At 38.5% G+C, this 21,460-nt stretch overlaps 1 protein-coding gene and 1 long non-coding RNA gene across 2 annotated transcripts in view; one reads left to right on the forward strand and one right to left on the reverse strand.

Annotated features, from left to right (window-relative positions):
* PLXDC2 (plexin domain containing 2) overlaps nt 1–14,172 on the reverse strand; it is a 510,688-nt gene extending 496,516 nt beyond the window's left edge. The window contains exons 1-3 of the mRNA XM_072825456.1: nt 13,924–14,172; nt 3,079–3,164; nt 769–832 (exon numbers count right to left, since the gene is read on the reverse strand). The gene's annotated coding sequence lies outside the window, so the exon portion shown is untranslated. The remainder of the gene's footprint in view (nt 1–768; nt 833–3,078; nt 3,165–13,923) is intronic.
* A 71-nt stretch (nt 14,173–14,243) lies between these two features.
* LOC140633221 (uncharacterized) overlaps nt 14,244–21,460 on the forward strand; it is a 39,112-nt gene continuing 31,895 nt past the window's right edge. Inside the window, exons 1-3 of the long non-coding RNA XR_012030850.1 lie at nt 14,244–14,719; nt 16,593–16,697; nt 19,190–19,687. This is a non-coding gene — a long non-coding RNA (uncharacterized lncRNA). The remainder of the gene's footprint in view (nt 14,720–16,592; nt 16,698–19,189; nt 19,688–21,460) is intronic.

A 21,460-nucleotide genomic window follows, 5' to 3' on the forward strand; every position in this document is an offset into this window, starting at 1 on the left:
AAAAAAGATTTATTTATTTGAGAGAGAGAATGAGAGAGAGTACATGTAGCTCGCATGAGTAGAGTGAGGGGCACAAACAATCTTCAAGCAGACTCCCCACTGAGCATGGAGCCTGATGTGGGGCTCCCTGAGATCACGACCTGAGACAAAACCAAAAGTCAGATGCCTAACTAACCAAGCCACCCAGGTGCCTCTACATCCAACCTCTTACTGCATCTTCACTTCTTACCCCATCCATCATTGAAGACCTAATCTTTCACCTTCATAAAAAAAAGAAAAACCAGAAAAAACAATGCAGATTGATTTTTTCTCTATCTGCCCATTGCTTTTAAATGACCAACAGTTTGCATGTACATGATTTGGTCTTCAGAGCTTGTATTTCATCTGTTTGGCAATGTTGTTACTAGGCTTAGGATGTTTTTGAATTGTCTTTATATCTTACAGTGTAGAACCAGCAGATTAACTACAAATGAAAAGAGAAAAATCACGAGGAAGGATAAAAAACAAAAGAGTTGAAAGAAGAGTTCTGAAATGTTGGGAAATAAGTCATTATCCATGACAGAAGAGGAAAAAAAACAATTTTGGGAAGAGAAAAGGAAATCAATTGAAGAAAGCAGTTAAGTTCATTTAAAGAAATGAAATGATCCATATTCTTCCATTGGCTGTTGGTTTTTAGTAGTTTTATGGTTACCCCATGCCTCCCCCTGGAATATTTAAAGGTTTTTTACAGTGCAAGGTAAATGAAAGAAGCAGACATTCAATACTTACCATTCTTCATTTTCAAATATAAATCCTTTGAATTCCAATCTTTCTGGGGAGTTTTCTTGTTTCACTAAGTACAGATAATGAGAGTGGTCATGCGTCAGTACCGTTTTGGTTTCTTTGGATAATAAGAACATTATTATTATTATTTTTAAATTTATTTAATTATTCATGAGAGACACAGAGAGAGAGGCAGAGACACAGGCAGAGGGAGAAGCAGGCTCCACGCAGGGAGCCTGAAGTGGGACTCGATCCCAGGTCTCCAGGATCACACCCTGGGCTGAAGGCGGCGCTAAACTGCTGAGCCACCCGGGCTGCCCAGATAATAAAAAGATTATAAACATCTTGTTCATTCTCTTATTTTTTTAAATTTTTATTTACATTCCAGGTAGTTAACATACACTGTAATATACATTGTCTTACTTTTAAGAAGGGATTTGCTTTGGGACGCATGGGAAGCTCAGCAGATGAGTGCCTGCCTTCAGCCCAGGGCGTGGTCCTAGGGTCCCTGGATCAAGTCCCACGTCGGGCTCCCTGCATTTAGCCTGCTTCTCCCTCTGCCTCTCTCTCTCTCTCTCTCTCATGAATAAATAAATAAAATCTAAAAAAAAAAAAAAAAGAAGGGATTTGCTTTAACAATGAACTTATTCACTGTTTTAATTACTTTAGTATTTGTCCCTGACTCCCAAGACTCCATTGTTGAACATTTAGGAACTGATTAATGCTTTCTTCTTTTTTCAAGTTTATTTATTTATTTTGGAAAGACAGCATGAGAACGTGTGTGCAAGTAGGGGGAGGGGCTGAGTAGAAGGGAGAGGGACAAGCAGACTCCACACTGAGCATAAAGCCCGACATTGGGCTTGATCCCACGACCTTGAGGCCATGACCCCAGGTGAAATCAAGAGTCAGATGCTTAATTGACTGAACCACCCCGGTGGCCCTTGATTAATGCTTTCTTAAGGATCAGGTGAAAATATGGAAAGGCAATTATTTTCCTTTTAATTTTTAAGGTTTTTTGAAGAGAGAATACAGTCATTAAACTGTATCCATGCCTTAAACATAACAGTAATTTACTCCAACACAGTATAATTAGTGTAACAATATTTACTGAGTGCCTGCTATATGCCAGATGCTTCACATACATATGTCTTTGCAATCTACACAGTGATATTGAGTGATCATATACACATTTTATAAATGAGGAAACTGACTTTCTTTGTGGTTAAGGAACTAGCTCACAGTTATATGGATGAACAATGACAGAGCCAAGTTTTTAATTCAGTGCAAGCACACATATACATTTTTCAGTATGCTATGCTACACTAGTCAAGCTATCTAAGGTTAACAAATCTCCTCAAGTCTCTGGAGCTTTCTGAAAATGAGAGAAGTAGCATATAGGTTCCAGAACCTCTGAATATTTAAAATTCATGGCAGAGGCCAACCTACTCTAGGTTCTCTAGATCTATGCCCGGGTGTGTATTGCCTGTGGATACTTTTGGTATCACTAACAGGCCTAGTGTACACACACACACACACACACACACACACACAGCACAGAGGAACAATAAAAGCGAGAAGAAAAAGAAAGGAAGAGATAAAGGGAGGGATACTTGCTTTTGGGGAGAAGCGAGCTACTACAACCAACTAGCTACCAGATACTCCCATTTATGGGTCTATTTTTAGTTATACTTAGTACATTTCTGAAATCGTGTATGAATGCCTCACCTGCAGTAGTCAAATAATAGTCAAAAGATACAAAGAGTTTGTCTTCCCAGAGAGTTTAAAGAAGGAAAAATAGCTATCTCTTTTTTGTTAGATCCAGTTTTCAATGATAAAATTCCAATATTACATACATGTTAATATTTTTTGTTTTAATTTGACAATCAAATGCATGGTAGACTTGCTTAAATCTAATGAGAATCTTGATAGATATAATTTTTTAACTTAGAATGTTTTCCATTGTTATCTAAAACCTATTAATTAGATTTATGAGAGTAATACTTCTTGTCAGCTGAATCATCACATTTGTTCCTGGTTTTCATATTTTTCTTAAAGTGATAAGGACAAAATGCAATGATATTAAAATAGTTACAAAAACTGGTGCACATAAATGGTGATGTTACTGGAACTGAACCATACATAGCCTGAGAAGAATTTTTGTGACAGCTGGAAATGTTTCTCATCTGAATATGAAGGTCTGAAATCAGAGTACTGAAGGTTGTTTAGTGATGTTGGTGCATAATTTGTGAAAATGAAATTTTCCATAGAAGATGAACACATGAAAAAAAAAAAAAGAAATTGCTTATGATTACATACCTTTTGTCTCCTAGGTTTGATCTCTCTGGGTCCATCCAGTGTTCCTTTGATTATAATTCATCAGAGACAGGGCTGCTTTTTCAAACCTGAAGGGGTCAAAAGTTCACTTCATCATTCATTCATTCATTCAGTTCTACATTCATTAATGCATTTCCCTTAAAATATCAACAGAGTAAATGCCCTCCTTCAGGCCGTGAAAGAACATATAAATGAGGAGGCAGTCTTCCTTCAAGGGGTTACAAACCCTGAAGTCCATGAGAATTCAACAACTTGGTTATTCACTATTCTTATCTTTTTCCCTGCTGAATCCCAGTGAATGGAACAGTGGTTGGTAGCCTACCAGTGGGGGTTGAATGGATGAATATAATCCAAAAGAAGCAAGTGTGCTCATAGATACAGAAAGGAGGATGGAAAGGAAGAAGGAAGGGGGAGGGGTGGAGAGAGAGAGAGGGAGAGAGAGAAAGAGAGAGAAAAGGAGATGGAAGGAGGGAGGAGAGGGAAAGAAAGAAAGAGAGGAAGAAAGAGAGAAACGAAAAAAGAAAACTGAAGGATTTATAGCTGGGGGAAACCTTAGCAGTTATGTAGTCTATGAAAAACCAACCATGTTGTTCCATTTAATAAGTGAGAGTTAAGAATCATATTTTCACTTATAATTCCCAATACCGTTTTTTCTCAATATTACAGCAGAACAAATATGTACTAACTACTTAAGATGCAGACAGCCAGAATTAGGCTTTATAAAGGATATTGGAAAAATAAGATATTAACTATCTTTTAATCTTTGCACACTATAGTGTTTGCACAATAAATACTATCTATTATTATTAAGTAGTTTATATCTAGAATTCTGAGAATGCCTCATATTAATAAAACTATAGCTACAAATACCTTTCAAGGATTGGAAAAATAAAAAAGAATCATCAAAGCAAACTTAAAGTAACACTGTAACATTAAATTTTGCAATGCTTAATATGATATTAGTTTTGGTTCTTATAAATAAACAGCTTACTAAACACCTTTCAACATAATGAAGCATTTATTCTCTAAGATAAACTAAAGCTATTAAATGTTTCCCTTTTAAATTCACTTATACCTTATCTCTAGAGCACTTTGGAGCCCTTAAAGTTTTTCTGCTTTGATTTTCTAATGGTGCCTTTTCCTGAGGCTGCTACCCTGTAAAAAGGCAGATTAATCAGCCTATATCACTTGCCATTCATTTCCTCTGATGTAAGCTAAGTAGCATTCCTAAGTTAGGCAGAGTATTGGAAAAGAACTTCCCCAATACCTGGATAGTAATAGAAATGCCTGGAAACTTGCTTCAGAGAGAGCGGTTTTCTTTATTAATTGTTTTGTTTGTTTGTTGGTTGGTTGGTTGGTTCTTTGGTTTTGGTTTTGAATTGCTTTTGGAGTAAATAATGACAAAAAAGGTGAATCAGGATGGAAGAAACTTCTTGGTGTAAGAAAAGGTGACTGCATGATTTTGTCTATACAGCAACTACATGGGAGGCCATGATTATATGTTATAATATACTAGTTGCATGAAGTGTGTGTGGGATTACATAGTGTATATATAGTAGCCATTCACATCTAATTTATATATCTTTGTTAATAATTACTAAAGTCTGGGTTAGAATATAGTTTTTTTTTACTTCCCATTTTGGATTATGAACTTGAGGTTATAATGAGTGCCTGATGTTTGCTCCCTGACAGTCCTAGTCCATATCTTACATAAGTGCTACTGCACAATATTAGTAGACTTTAACTAATTAGTTACCTTCGGACTTCATAATTATACACTACAAATTATTTAATGTTGTCACTAAATGGAAATTTTTTAACATTCAAAAGCAATCCATATTTAATGCAGAATATTCAGAATATTTAAAATGTAGTGTAAACTATCATAAAAAATAATAAAAACGCATAGCCTCATAAATAAGAAATGCATTTGTTTATTCAACAATACTGAGCACTACCAGGGTTTAGGCAGGTCCTGTTCCAGGACTGCGTGAAATGGGTGGAGAGTTCTAACAAGCCTCTGTCTTCATGCAACCTATGTTCCAGCAGTGGCTAGGAGACAGACGATAAAAACAAACAAACAAACAAGACATGAAACAGGTAGAAGTTGCTGGCACAAAGGTCTTAAGTGGAAAGAACTTGATGTGTTTGACGCTTCTGTGGCTAGAAAAGGTGAACAGAAGAAAAGTATAGTATAAGTAGATGCTTATGCAGGCTGGCTATTGTTAGGATAATAGTCAGTCAAACTTGGCAGAAAAGAAGCTGATGGGGCCATTGCAATAATACACCTACCCAAGAAATGAGGGTTTATATTAAGAGAACAGAAGAGGAAAAGGAGGAAAGTTGATAAACTCAAATGTTATTTTTGAAATAGAACTACGAGGACTATATGATGGATAAGATGTGGGAAGGAATCAAGAATGGCTCCAGAGCTTTTATTTGAATCAGTAGGCAGACAGTAGTTCTGTTTGCTGAGATGGCAAAGGCTTAAAGAGAAACAGTGAGTAAGAGACCTCTGCTTGCCGCAAAGCACCTATTTTCTCCTTCTTTCCTGGCAACACAATTCAAATCATAGTAAAGATGGAAGCAGGTCTAGCTAAAATCCATTTTTTGCATTCCCTTCCTTGCAGCTAGGTGTGTATCTTTTGGCCAAAGAGATATATTTGGAAATATCGTGTGAGATTTTTGGAAAGGTTGCTTCAATCTGAGTGATGTGCCCTTTTCACCCTGTTATCTTTCCTCTGTCTTCCCTGCGGAAGCCTAAGCAAGATGGGCGGCATGCCAAGACGACTGTGGATACTGAAGTGATGTGAAAAATGGAAGAACCTGCTAAGGCAGTGAATCAGGAAAAAAAAAAAAGAAACCTGATAACCAAGGAGTCTTCATAGTAGCTCTGAAGGCTGACCTTCAGACCTTTTTCGTATAAAAGAGAAACAAAAGTTGTATTTTTAAGCCACTGTTTTTATATATGTTTTTTTCTTTTCTTTGCAGCTGAATTCATTCCCATTAATATCAATCAAGTGGCTTGAGAAGAGGGATGTGGAAAATCAAGAACTCTGTTTTAAAATGCTAATTCAAGATGCCTGTTAGACAAGGAATAGACAAGATGCCTATTAGTCTAGTAGCAAATGGGTACAGAAATTTCATCCCAAAATGGAAACAAGGGCTGAAGATATAAACTTGGGAAACATGGGACCAATGTTAAAGCCATGGGACTGATGAGATCATGCAGGAAGGAAACGTATGTAGAAAAGAGAGCACTGAACCCTGGGGCCACTGAGGTTTCCGCACAAGAGAAGGAGTCAGGGAATGAGGCTAATAAAAGGAGTCCAGCAGAGTAGTAGGAGAATTTCAGAGATTGTGGTTTCATAGTAGCAAATAAAACACACCAAATACAGGAAGTTGTTATTTGCACTGAATGAATCAAGCAGAGAAAGGATCTGTAAGACTGGCTAGCATGGAAGACATTTTATCCTTGACAAGAACAGTTTCAGTGGAATAGAGGAAGGGGACTGGAGCTCTCAGTGGGGAGAGAGAGGGGAATGGGAGAGCTTCCACTCCCCGCAATGTGGAGAGATACAGATCTTAGAAAATCTCTCAACAACAACAGCAAAAACTTAGAAATGCTGGACAAAGCACAACACTTTCTTAAATAAGCTAAAAAGAAACTAAGGAGAATCCTAAAGGGCAGAGAAGGAAGAGAGATGAAGAAGGACTTAGTAGCCAGAGGGAGAAGGTGAAACTGTATTTGTATAGTTGTCCTCAGATAATTTGTCAATCGCTGTCCATTTTTTTCAAACTTACTAAATAGATACCAAGAACATTTATTAAGCATTTGCAATGTATGAAAGCAGTCATGATAAAATGAATACTTACAACAGCCTTTAAAGTCTTCTTTGTGCCCTAATACTATCCTTTCTTCTCCCTGCTCATAGTTAACCCAGTCCTGATTATTTTATTACTACCTTCACTTTCTTTATAGGTTCATCAAAGTTGTCACCCCAAACAAGTTGCTGCTCATCACTTATTCATAACAAGCTTTAATCTGTATTTAAATGAATACAGTCTTTACATTCTTCTGCAACTCACTTTCTTGGGCTTAACAGTATTTTTCTAGTGTTTATCAATGTTGTTACATGAAGCTCTAAGTCAATAGCTAATGACAAATGTAACAATGCCCAGCTGTGGAAAAAAGTGGCTTTGTCAATAAACACAAAGGCCAACTGGAAAATAAAAATTTAACCCCTACTTCACTCATCTCACAAGAAAATAAAATGGTGGATTTAAGAGCTAAATATTAAAGGTAAAACAACAAGATTCTAAAAAATAACACAGGAGAAAATCTTCCTAACACTGAGGTACGAGTGTATTTCCCAAATGAGATGTAAAAAATCACTGGCCATAAATAAAAAAGATTGATAAAGAGGGACACATTAAAAATAGAAGTTTTTGTTCATCAAAAGACTACTAAGAGTGAGACAATGGAAGAAAGTTTTTGCAACATATATATTCAACCAAGGGTTTGTAAGGAAGAATATTCAGAGAATTTTTACAAACCAATAAGAGCCTGGCAATCCAAAATAAAAATTCATAATAAGTCTGATTAAGATCTGTAAAAGATTATAACTAAATGGCCAAACATTATAACCAAAGGTCTTGACCTCTTTATTCATTAGGCAAGTGCAAATTAAGACCTCATGAATTACAAAATAGAATGACTACAATTTCAGATGACCATTCCAAATGTGGGAGATGGTGTGGAACAACTGTTATGCTGGTGGGATAATAAATTAACACAGAAACTTTGGAATGCTTATTGGCAGTTTATATTAAAGTTAAGCATGCATTCATCCTAATACATGGTGTTTCTATTCTTTGGTACATACCTAGCAAAATATGTCCACCTAGAGGCATGTCCAAGAATGTTCAGAGCAGCATTACTCACATAACTCCAAACTAAAAATATCCAGGAACAAAATGGATAAATAATTTTTGATATATCCCTATAGCCAATACTTCACAATAATGAAAACATGAAGTGCCACAGAATGAATAAATTCGACAAATTTAACACTGAACAAAAACACACAAGAAGTCAAAAGAGTAGTTACCTTTGGGAAGAAGGCAAGGCTAATGATTGGAAGAAATCATGTTTCTAGGTGCTGGTGTTGTTTTAAGTTTTGATCTGAGTGCTATTTACATGGATTGTCTTATTCATTTCTACAGTTGTAACACTTAACATAGGGTCAAATATTGTAAGTATTCATTAAGTTTTTAAAATAAATTTTATTGAATTTAAGGTGAGGAGGAAAAGCATTATCAATGAGATCATTGCTGTATTATTAGCTGTATACTACTTCAGCACTCCATAATATTTCTCTCTACTGAAACCAAGAAACCCAATGTGGTTAGACTGTTCTTCACATATCTTTCTTAAAGCAAGAAGATATCTGTCAACCATATATATTTTTCAAATTCTAAATATTTAAGTTAGTAAACTTAAAATTTCTGGGAATTTTCTTATTTAGATTATTTTTTCTCTGACAATTCCAGATATATTAGGTCATAGAAGTGAAATCATATATACTTGTTCACTAAATTGGTTTCTACAGAGGATAACCAAGAATAAAAATAATTTTCACTGAATTTCAGGAATGCAGTGTTAAAATTAACTCTGGAAGGTTTAGGAGGTGTCAGGAGAGAAAAATAGGAAAGCTTAAAAACATCCATAACATAATAAGGCTGCCAACTTTACACTAATAAGTTCTAAAGAATAAATTAAAATGCTCAGGGACTGTTATAATAAATTGAAGTATTTTTTTTTTCTTCTAAATGCTCTCAGAAAAACAAACAAAAAAGTAAGCACTTCCGCTAGAACTACCAAGCCATAAAATTCAGAACATTTCAAATTTATGAAATATGAAAGCCAGTATGTATTGCACATGAAAAAAAAAGTTTTCTATGATCTTTTGTCTCCATCATAAAGGATGAAGATGAAGTTCAAAGGGAAAGGGAAGGAAAAAAAACAAGTTTGCATTTTTATGTGAGTCTCCTTCCCTATAATTAAATGTCAGGTTTTCTACTTGCAGGTAAAGAGTGGATTCCTTTCCACAGTGTAAGGTCGAGGAAGAAAGAAAGCATTTGAACCTTCAGTTTTACTTTGGAATAGACTCAGATTGCAATACTACTGTATAAACATTCAAATATCTAAAGAGGCTGTTACTAGACAAATGCCTGAGATTTAACCAAAAAAACCCTAATGCTCCATAGCTACAGACCATTCTTCAGCCCCAAGTAGCCACTTGCATGAGGGTGTTCCTATTCAGAGGAACCAAAGGAGAGAGTGTTTCACATTAAGTATTATGTATTTCAGTGCAGTAATTAAACTCACTTAAAAATAAGTCACAGCATGTGTCTTATCAATGGGTAACCTATGTTGTCATTTATTATCGCTAGTATTACTATGGAATGCACACCGTGGGAGACAGTTAAGCCTTACGGCTCAGACTTCATTTTCTAGAGACAGACTGAGTTTGACCTGCCATAAGGTGCCAAGATTAAATATTATTTCTGGGTGTGCCTGTGAGGATATTTCTGGGTGAGATTAGCACTGGGATTGGTAAATTTTCCTTCCCAGTGTGTGTAGGCATCATCCAGCCCACTGAGGGCCTGAACAGAATGAAAGGCAGAAGAAGGAAAGATTTGTCCCTTTTTTTCTTCCTCAGTGCTTTAGCTGAGACATGGCATCTCATCTTTTCCTGCCCTCAGACTGGGATTTATATATACCACCAGCTACCCTGTATCTTAGGCCTTTGGACTCAAACTGAATTATATCATTGATTTCTCTGGATCTCTAGCTGGCAGACAGCAAATCATAGAACTTCACAGCCTCCCTAGTCACGTGATTCAATTTCTTGTAATATACATACTATGAAACAGAACCAATAGGAGATATATACCTGGAGGACCCTAATACAGCGGTTGAGTTAAAGCATGTAAAAAATGTGCTTAGTATCTAGCATTAAGAAAGTCCTCAGTAAATATTAATTACCAACGTTATTTTTATTACTATTTCTGTGTAACCTAGACGGTAGGACCAGCTCAAAGACTTAAGGATGTTGTTCTAAGACAAAGGACAAGTTGTAACTACATGGGTTAAAGAAATCAAAACATATATTGGAAACCAGGGCTGCTGTGGGAGTTGAGTGTGAAAGAATCAGAATCCAAAAAGCCCTCCTCATTACTTCCTGGTCTTTAAGGTAGATATCCTACCACATATTCAAATTCTGGCATCCCTCTAACTACTTTAGTAAGTTTTAACATTTTGTCAAACTTCTACCATCTCATCTGCACACCCTCCCATACGCTTCCCAAGTGATGGCAGATGCCTCAAGCCTTTGATTGGTAGCTATGGGATCAAGATCCAACCCAAGTACCTGCTTGAGCTTCTGACTCTTCCTATGCAACTTTTGCCAAAGACTTCAGTTTAATCTGAAGTCTTAATCTTATGGTAGGAAAAAAAAAAAAAGCCTCATCAGGAAGGAACTGCAAAGTGTCTAGACTTTATGAAATTTGACTTTCACTAAAACTGGTGGCAAACAGTGGGAGTTTGGGCAATCTGGTCTCTACACTTGGGACGCAATACCCTCCTCATTTATGTATTACTGAAAGGACTTGGAACTGGTGGAGGATGAAGGGCAGGTGTGAGGGTAGAGGTCCTGGCCCTGGCTCAGCATCTGTTAAAGGTCTCCTTTTGGCTCAAAATGTCAGAACATCTTTTGAATATTGAAAAGGAAACCTTTTTTTTTTTTTTCATATAGGTTCAAATAAATAATCTTGTTATAGAGCAGTGAACTCTTGGCCAGTATCTTCTTCCTCTCTCCTGTTTTCTGTATACTCAAGGTTCTTTTGTATGCATTTATCACATCACAGTTTTGAGTGTGTGCATCTCCAGTTCTTTTGCTGGGTGTGGTAGAGAGGGATGGCCCGGTGTAAAAAATTGTGCCTTTATCACTTTAAAAAATTGTAAATTATCTCAATTTTTTAGGCTTCTTGCCTCCTTTTCTATTTGTTTTGACATAGAACTTGTTTTATAAAATGTATCAGTTGTGGTGAGACTGTCAAAATATATGGATAGACTGTTGCCAAAGAGCCTTGAAAAAACACCTATGTGTTCACCATATGAAAGCACATTACCACAAATACCTATCAAATCATTGAGCAAATATTTTTAAAATCAATAGTGGGATGTATGTTTTATATCAAGTTTACAACAGAACAACAGCAAACCCAAAATTGTAATACGTACAAAACCACCATGCTTAGTATGTAGACATGAAGATATGCAAAGACCCAAATTTGCTAAGTATGCAATAATGATGGAGAAGGAATGGCAAACAAGATCTTTTCATTCTCACTATCATAAAACTGTGAATTTAGGCCATTTGCTTAATCCCTCTGGATGAGCCTCAGTTTCTACTTTCATACAAAATAAGATTGAAGTGACACACCTCTGTAGTTGTTTCTACTCTTGAAGTCAGAATGGTCTCTACCCAGAATGGTCAGGAGTATGCACAGAAAACTTTGCCAACAACGTCAAAATACAAAGAATGTTAAGTATGTGGTGAGTGTCATTACTATTCTGAAAGTTCAAAGGAAAGAGTTTGCTGCAGGCTGAGTGTTGAAGGGAAGGCTTCCTAGAAGAGGAAGGATTTCAGCTGGACATTAAAGACACGGTAGGAATTGGACTGCAGTAAAGACAACGTGGGAAGTTTTAATTGATGATCATGGTACTGTGATTGTGGGTGATAAAGTCCAGAAGCAATAACACCCAAAAAGGTTTTGCTGAGAGAAAGCACAAGAAAAGTTTGGGGAAATATGTTGCAGTTGGGTTATAACTTATCCATGCCTCATTTTTCTGTGAAAAGAAAAAAAATTCTCAAACTAAGAAACATACAGTGCTCTGAGGAATGTACTCATTCTGGCAATGGTATTAATTGCCTGTTTTTGTAATTTTCTACTTACATTATTTCATAGAATATGAAACTGAAAAAAATCACTATAACATTTTCCATTTGGATTAATTTTATACAATAAACAAATGCTATCTCTGTATTAATAAAATGCCTAAAAGTACTGGATGATAATAAGTGTCAAACAAAACATAATTTTGTGATACATAATTTGTCTCTTGGCAAATATTCACTTGTACCTACCATGTGCTAGGCTGTATAGTGGATGCTTGGGCAGATCTAAATAATGAATAATTTGAGTGGAATAACAAACACTGGTTTTGGAAACAAGAATGACTCGGTCAATAAAATAACATAAATAGTCCAGTAACTGAACAGTGCTGCAATTTATTTCTACTTTATCACAAAGAAACCTGAAAAATATTTTTATACTGATTAACACAACCTTTCTTCTTACATTATTGTTAATTTCATTCAACAAATACATTTTTATAATTGCCAATCAGAATAAATTACGTTGATTATTCGTAGCTTACAGAGGTGACCGAAGTTATACCTCAATAAGCTAATATTTCCTCATCTACAAAATAAAAAAGGTGGTAATGGGATTTGGACATTACTTCCTATGAGAAAATTTTACATTGTGCATAAACCCAATGCCATCAATTTTCAGAATGTTTTGGATTTTCCTTATTAAAAAAAAAACAACAACAGCAACAGACACACGGAACGTTAACTACAATAATTTCTTCTTAGAGAAGAATTCATTAAAGATAATGGTTTTAGGGGTGCCTGGGTGGCTCAGTGGGTTAAGCATCTGCCATAGGCTCAGGTCATGATCCTGGGATCAAGCCCCACATCTGGCTCCCTGCTCAGTGGGGAGTCTGCTTCTACTTCACCCTCTTGCTTTCTTTCTCTCAAATAAATAAATAAATAAATCTTTAAAAAAAAAAAAAGTGATGGCTCTAACCAAGATATGGTCCTTGGATTTGTTCCACATCCCTTTCCTTCCTCTCTTTTCTAGGGACTGCTTCTGTAATTAATTTCTCTTAATTAATAAAAAGTACATCGGTTTTCTCCTGCAGGTCACTATACAAGTTCTGATTATTCAACCAAAATGTTTAATGTTGGCCTCAAAAGGTGGTGGCTTGTGTGTATGTGTGTTAGGAGGGAGTGGATGGGACTGGGAAGATGTGAGAAAGACGTGACTTGCCCCTTGGGGGTCAGAGATGGGAGAGAGACTTCTCACTATCATTTAATGCTTTTTGGTGCTTGAGGCACATAATTTGTAACCCCTTAAACTAGCGACAACAACAATAACGGTAAGTGCAGAAAACAGAACTGTTTTTCAGTTTCGATGGGATTTTTAGAGTGCGAGTTTGTAGGAGCTGCAACATGTAGCAAACGCTGCTGGTTATGTACATGTCAATTAGGCAAGATACTTCCACTGCAAAATATTTGGCTTACACAGTTAAAGTTTCTGTTCATCTTGTTTTTAGATATTTACTTATTCACCACATTAACAGCATTAACCATGTTCCGCCATGCTGAATTCCTCAGCCCATACTGCTGTCACTCTAGTTCCATGGAAAGCACCAACCCAATTTCTCAAAGCTTGGACAAAGCTTACGCATCGCATGGCATAGTTAACCGCCGACCGGACCCGGATGCCGGCTGGAGCGGAGCCAGTGGCGCTGAGGGGATCGGCTAGGGCGGGAGTCAGGCCAGCCGGGGCAGGCTGTGGATGACGTGGGGCTCCCTGTGGCCATGGCAACAGGTGACCGACGCCACCTCCTCGGCTCCAGTGCACTGCTCTGACAGCCCCGCCTTCTGCAAAGGTAGGGAGGCTACCCACCTGGGCGCAGGGGACCACGTGGGATGGCCTGCGCCTCTCGGCCATCATCCTGGCCTAGGCCACACGGAGAGGCGGTTCCCTCTCCCGTTCTTCCATGAGGCAGCAGACTGGAGGACCTTACTGTCTCTCGGCTTTGGCTGCCCAGCACAAAAGCTGTTGCGGAGTCGTCCTCCCTGAAGCTCGCAGGGCCAAGCCGCCCTGGCCCCTCGCAGGCCGACTGAGGTAGCCGAAGCCGTGGCTGAGGGCGGCCGGTGTGCTGCTTGCACCGCGTGGTGCTTCCGGTTCCGCCCGCCGCTGGCGCCGCCGTGGCTGGCCGCGCCTGCGCAGTCCACCTCTGTCGCCACAGCCCGCTGAAGGCCGGGGGTCATGACCTTCTCCATCACCTACTTCCGGTCTTACACCTCTGGGCGCTGATCTCTGCCTTCTGCCGTTGGTGGCTGTTCTCCGAGTGGCGAAGGACCGCCGGAGAGCGTGTTGAAGAGCCGGGAGGGACCTGGCTGGCTCCTGCAAGAGCTTCTCGAACTCGCCACTTGGCCGCCGGACTCCCGAAGAAGGGCGGCCTGACAGGGGCAGAGGCAGCTGGTGAGACCCGGCCTTTGGATGGATGGAAACGGCCCTACCCCTCCTGCGTGGCCTTAACGCTCTTAGGGCCCAAAGAGGCCAAGCCGTGTCCAGTCTGCGGTCCCCTGGGAAGGTAGTTTCAGATTTCTTGGCACACGGTTGTACATGAACGATAGGTGTAGGCCTGGGCCTGTTTGAACGTCCCCCGGGGCCCTCCCAGCAGCTGTAGCTACAGGTGAGTTGAGGGCATCCGTGGGCCGGGAGGCTCCAGGAGCTCCTCTGGCTTCTCTGCCCTGACAGGCTCGCTGTCCTGACGCCCTCCACCCTGGAAAGCAGCACTGCGTTTGTAAAACCCACTCAGAAGGAGAAAAAGAAGTCCCTGCTGCCCCCCCCCCAAATGTTCGAAGTCAGGAGCATCCAGACATTACTCAATATGATTTTACATGTGATAATTCACAAAGAAAATCAACATTTCCCAAGTATTTTACATTTAAAAAATTCAGGGAATTTTTTTAAACTTTTTTTTTATTGGAGTTCAATTGCATACATATGGCATATCACCCAGTGCTCATCCCGTCAAGTGCCCCCCTCAGTGCCCGTCACCCAGTCACCCCCCCCACCTCTCTTTCCACTACCCCTTGATCGTTTCCCAGAGTTAGGAGTCTCTCATGTTCTCTTTCAGGGATTTCTTAAAAAGGGAGGAGTCCTCATCTTCTTGTTACAGGCTATTTTTCTAGAAAAGGTAACTTTTTTTTTTTTTTTTAAGGTTTCATTTATTTATTCATGAGAGACGCACAGAGAGAGGCAGAGGGAGAAACAGGCTCCATGCAGAGAACCTGATGCTCGCAAGACTCAGTCTCTAGGATTCTGGGATCAGGCCCTGAGCCCAAGTTAGCCATTCAACCACTGAGCTACCCAGGCATCCCTAGAAAAGGGTAATATTTTAAGAACGTTTGCCATTCCTGGGTTCAAAGAAGAATGCTAGATAAAAAGCCCTGGGTTATCGTGGCTGCTTATACTGCTTTACATCTCTAGAATCGTACTTATGAAACTTTAGATACTTCACTTTTATACTATTGTAGTACTATCCTTATTTTATGAATACAGAGACAAAGGTTGAAGACTAGGGGACTCCTCCATGATCACAGACCATGGGATCACAGTAAGGAAATAAATTATCAGAGTCAACTCTCTTGGTGATTTTGCTGATGACATCTGATCACAGGATAGAGAGAATGACTTATGTGAGCATCATAATGAGTTTATCTACAAAGGGTTAATCAGTGATCTTATTTAAGAGATTTTCTAACTAGGGACATCTGGGTGGATCAGTGGGTTAAGCCTCTGACTCTTTTTTTTTTTTTTTTTTTTTAATTTTTATTTATTTATGATAGTCACACAGAGAGAGAGAGAGAGACAGAGACACAGGCAGAGGGAGAAGCAGGCTCCATGCACCGGGAGCCCGACGTGGGACTCGATCCCGGGTCTCCAGGATCGCGCCCTGGGCCAAAGGCAGGCGCTAAACCGCTGTGCCACCCAGGGTTCCCCAAGCCTCTGACTCTTGATTTGAGCTCAGGCAGGTCCTGGTTCTTTTGGGGTTGTGAGATCAAGCCCCAGCATCAGGCTTTGCCCTGGGCATGGGGCCTGCTTAAGAGTTGCTCTCTCTCCCTCTTCCTCTACCCCTCCCCTCCACCAAAAAGAGGTTTTTCTAACTCAAATACACATTTTCCTGGAACTGCTTTTCCCCAACAAACCCTGTGACTGGTAGGCATTTGCCCTAGTCATTATTTTTCATCTGGTACCACAGGAACAGTATTTGGAGACTAGGAGTTTTCCAAGAGTCTAGGAAAATGTTGGAGAAAGGGGACTTGTAATATGTGTTGTTAAATATATGAAAAAAAATCACAGAATTGAATTAATTAACATGTAATTCATGGTCTACAAAATGTAGCATTACAGTATTGTGGCAAATGCAGTCCAACTCTTATGATTATGTGTAAATTATAAAGTACACTTTAATATCTGATATAGGTACGTTTTAAACATGTTTGATGTGACATTAAGCATTTCAAAGAATATCTAGAGCTTATGAAGGACCTCTTTCCCAGGCCTACCTGAAGACAACTATTCATCTATCAAATGCCAGCTCAAGTGCCACTTCCTCCGAGAGGCTGCTTATTATTCTTCATTTCTGCTTCCTCTAGGCTAAAGAGGTAAGCACTTATTTCTCTGTGTCCTGATGATGATTTGTTCAGATCACTATTTTTTTTTTTTATTTGAGGTTAAGATTATTTATTAATGAGAGAGACAGGCAGAGACACAGGCAGAGGGAGAAGCAGGCTCCATGCAGGGAGCCCGACGTGGGACTCGATCCCGGGTCTCCAGGGTCACGCCCTGGGCCGAAGTCAGCGCCAAACCGCTGAGCCACCCGGGCTGCCCTCAGATCACTATTGTAATAGTTTATTATAGTTTTTGATTGTTGGTTGGTATGCTTTAACATGCTGCGTGGATTCTTAGTTTATCAAGGGCAAGGACCACATATTTCTCATCTCTGTATTTCTAGTATTGAGAACAGTGCTGGTAATATGATAGGTGCTCCACAGTCGTTTAATAACTTAAATTCTTTTTCCATGTAGATACCCGAGCATCTGAAATTCTACCAATGTAGTTAAACTTCTGAGGGGGGGGGGTGTCCAGATATATTTATAAAATGCACATAATCTTGGAACTTATATTGGATTATTTTCCCTGGATCTCTTTGCATCTGTAGTAGTTTTTCCCAGAACTGGATAAGCAAAGAATGATAGAATTATTTTTGATCATTTAACTTTCTTCACAGGTTGGCCAGTGGGGGACCCCTGGGTGGCTCAGTGGTTTAGCGCCGCCTTTGGCCCAGGGCATGATCCTGGAGACCCAGGATCGAGTCCCATGTTGGGCTCCCTGCATGGAGCCTGCTTCTTCCTCTGCTTGTGTCTCTGCCTCTCTCTCTCTGTGTCTCTCATGAATAAATAAATAAAATCTTAAAAACAACAACAACAAAAAGGTTGGCCAGTAGCCTAAAATTTCCCTGATGTGCCTCTCTCCTCCATTTTTTTTTTTTTTACTAATTTATTTTTTATTTATTTATGATAGTCACACACAGAGAGAGAGAGGCAGAGACATAGGCAGAGGGAGAAGCAGGCTCCATGCACCGGGAGCCCGACGTGGGATTCGATCCCGGGTCTCCAGGATCGCGCCCTGGGCCAAAGGCAGGCGCTAAACCACTGCGCCACCCAGGGATCCCCATCTCCTCCATTTTCTTATTCTATTTCTTCTTTCTGTCATTTATCTCCTCCACTTTGGAGAAAATTTTGGACCTATCAATAAAGGTTTTACTTAGAATCAGTTCTCTTGAGAGCTATTTATATATAAGAACTCTGAGGATTCAAGATTTTCCTTCCTTTAAATCTTTTCATAACTTACTCATTCTACCAGGCTGTTTGTTTTCTATTTAAATGGAGGGAGAGGGATCCCTGGGTGGCGCAGCGGTTTGGCACCTGCCTTTGGCCCAGGGCGTGATCCTGGAGACCCGGGATCGAATCCCACGTCAGGCTCCCGGTGCATGGAGCCTGCTTCTCCCTCTGCCTGTGTCTCTGCCTCTCTCTCTCTCTCTCTCTGTGACTATCATAAATAAATAATAAAAAAAAAGTTAAAAAAATAAATAAAAAATAAATGGAGGGAGAAAATGCAAGAGACAGAACATGCTTATCCTCTTAGTATTTTCACTTACCCACTTTTGATTAATTACAATGATACGCTGCAGATGTCCAGCATCATTTAATGTGTAATTACACCTTTTAGATGAATTCCACATCCTACTGCTGTTATTTTCCATGGCCCAGAGCGGTTATGTGCCTGAGCACATATCACGTCCATGATAATTTCATGGAAGATGAGAGTGAAATAGAAACTAGCTTGAGGATAAATTTTTCTTATGATAGAAAAAGTGGTACTTTGGGAATGCTTCGAGGTTCCTAAATGACAAGAGACTGCCAAATGTTACTATTAACTCATGTGAAAAAATAAACTCCATTTTTACAGATGGTGAAACTGACTAAGCACATGACTGAGTACTATTGTCACTAGAGGAATAGGTTTTTCAAGATATATCGTATCATGGAGTTGGTAACAAAATACTGCAAATATGCTCCAACTTTCTTCATATAGGAGAATATTTATCCTTTAAACCCAAGAAAAAATATTTAGTGTTCACTTGATAAAAGGGTTAAAAAATATAAAGCATAATTTTGGGGGCTTCATTTTAAACTTTATTTTTTCGAATTGGCATAGAGCTGACAAGATGGATGTGCATTTTTTTTTTTTTTTCCCTGAGCATAACTATTATTCAAGACAGCACTGATCATGTTTGGCTCAGTTTTTAGAAATAACAGTAACCTTTTAAAATTGATTGGTTTAATGTCATAGCAGCATCAGAGTTTTAACACCAACTCAAAAAAGTCAATATCAACTATATCTCCAAATTATTTAGTTGAATTGTAGACTCAAAAGTTTGATTTGATTGTAGGTTTTGAACATTTGTCTCCCTCTTGGAAATGTTTAACTACTCAGGTGATAAACTACTGTAAGTGCTTTCAAAGTCAAAAAACTGTGTATCAGAGTTCCTTCCATGTGCAGTATTTCATGGATCTATTTTATTGAATTCCAGGGTAAGTTCCAGAAAGAAGGATGAATGTGGAGCCTCTGAACAGATTTGATATGGCAGACTTATAGACTGAGAGTCAGAAGCTAGACATGCAAGATCAGTTCTGGAACTATACATACTTTGTGACTGACCATGTTCAGACAAGTCATAAGCCTTATAAAATGAGGGTGATAATATCTGCTTCAAAGGATGGCTGTGAATTTGATCAGATGAGATGTGAGAACGGACTTTGAAAGTGCAAATATGAAACTCTATTTAGATATTTTTCTGCTCTGCTACCTCAAAGTATCAAACTTGACCTAAAGTTGAAGTATTTTGTTAACCCACAAAAACGTACCTTGAAGTACTTCTTTAGACTTAACTTCAAATATATTATATACTCTCTGTGGATTATTGAATTTATTTCTGTTAATCCAGATAACTTCAAAAATAGATAGCAACAAGCTGTCATTTTTTGAGTTGATGTGCATGCTATTTAGTCACCCACTGAAACTCTATGAGGTAGCTATTACTGTCTGCATTCTTATTACTTTTATCCAAGTATAATTAACATTGTTTATTGGTTTCAGGTGTACAATATGGTTCAGCAATTCTATACATTTCTCAGTGCTTATCAACATAAGCTACTACTCTTAATCCCTTTTATATATTTCACCCATCCCCCTACTCGTCTCCCCTCTCATAACTACCGGTTATATATTGAGTCTGTTATTTTTTTTTGTCTTTTTTTCCCTTTGATTCTTAAGTTCCATAGATGAGTGAAATCATATGGTATTTGTCTTTCTCTGACTGAATCATTCATTTAGCTTTATACCCTTTAGGTCCATTCATGTTGTTGCAAATGGCAAGATTTCATTCTTTTTTATGGCTGAGTAATATTCTGTTTACATACACGTGTGTGTGTGTGTGTGTGTGTACACCACATTTTTTTTCTATCCATCTATGGATGGATACTTGGGTTGCTTCCACAATTTGGCTATTTAAATAATCCTGCAATAAACACAGGGGTGTATGTATCTTTTGGAAGTAGTGTTTCTGTATTCTTTGGTAAATATCCAGTAATGGGATTACTGGATCCTATGGCCATTCTATTTTTTTCTTTTTTTTTTTTTTTTTTTTTTTGAGAAACGTACATGCTGTTTCCCCCAGTGGCTACATTACATGAGGGTTCCTTTTCTCCACATCCTGTCCAACATTTGTTATTTCTTGCGTTTTTTATTTTAGCCATTCTGACAAGTGTAAAGTGATACCTCTTTGTTGTTTTGATATGCATTTCCCTAATGATTAGTGATGTTGAACATCTTCTGTGTCTGTTGGCCATCTGTGTGTCTTTGAAAAAAATGTCATGACTTGACATTGAGGACCTGAATACTCAAGTCCTCTGCCCATTTTTAACCAGACTTTTTTGGGTGTTGAGTTATATAAGTTCTTTATATATTTTGGGTATTAACTCCTTGTCAGATAGTATCTTCTCCCATTCAGTAAGTTGCCTTTTTGTTTTGTTAATGATTTCTTTTCTGTGCAAAAGCCTTTTGTTTGGTGTAGTCTCAATAGCTTGATTTTGTTTTTGTTTTCTTTGCTAGAGGAGACATTTCTTGTAAAAATGTTTCTATGGCCAATTATCTGCACTTTTAAAAAGAAGTTAAAATAATTTTCCAGGAAAACCAGGACATAAACTTTCTTGTCGTATAAGTTGGTGGAAGATTTTACCTGTGGATACATTTACCTACTGTTTATTATTTTTATTATTTTTATTTTATTTTAATTTTTTTAGAGAGTATGAAAGTGGGGAGGGCCAGAGGGAGATGAAGAGCAAGCATCTGAAGCAGGCTCTATGCCCAGTGTGGAGCCTTATGCAGGGCTCAGTCTCACAACCTTGAGATCATGACCTAAGTTGAAACCAAGAATTGGATGCTTAACTGACGGAGCCACCCAGGTGTTCCTACCTACTATTTATTAGAACCTTTACATTGGTATCACTACCACCAGCAGCTATTCCTTATCCAAAACCATCTATCACATTGAAACCAGTGATTTTGTAAAATAATAACTAAAAAATAAGTGGTCATTCTACTTCTGTGCTAAAATAACCACCATGGCTTTTCTGGTCAATATACTAGAATCAAAACTCCTTATCAAGACATAGTGTCCTTTTTCATTTGCCTTGACTTAACATTTCTGGTCTTATTTCCTGTCTCCATATCTTATATTTGTCTCACACTCATTAAAATCTTCTAGAAATTATCCAGTACTTCTCTGTTTCTGTGTTTTTGT

This window comes from Canis lupus, chromosome 5 (assembly GCF_048164855.1).
Source record: "Canis lupus baileyi chromosome 5, mCanLup2.hap1, whole genome shotgun sequence".
NCBI classification, from domain to species: domain Eukaryota; kingdom Metazoa; phylum Chordata; class Mammalia; order Carnivora; family Canidae; genus Canis; species Canis lupus.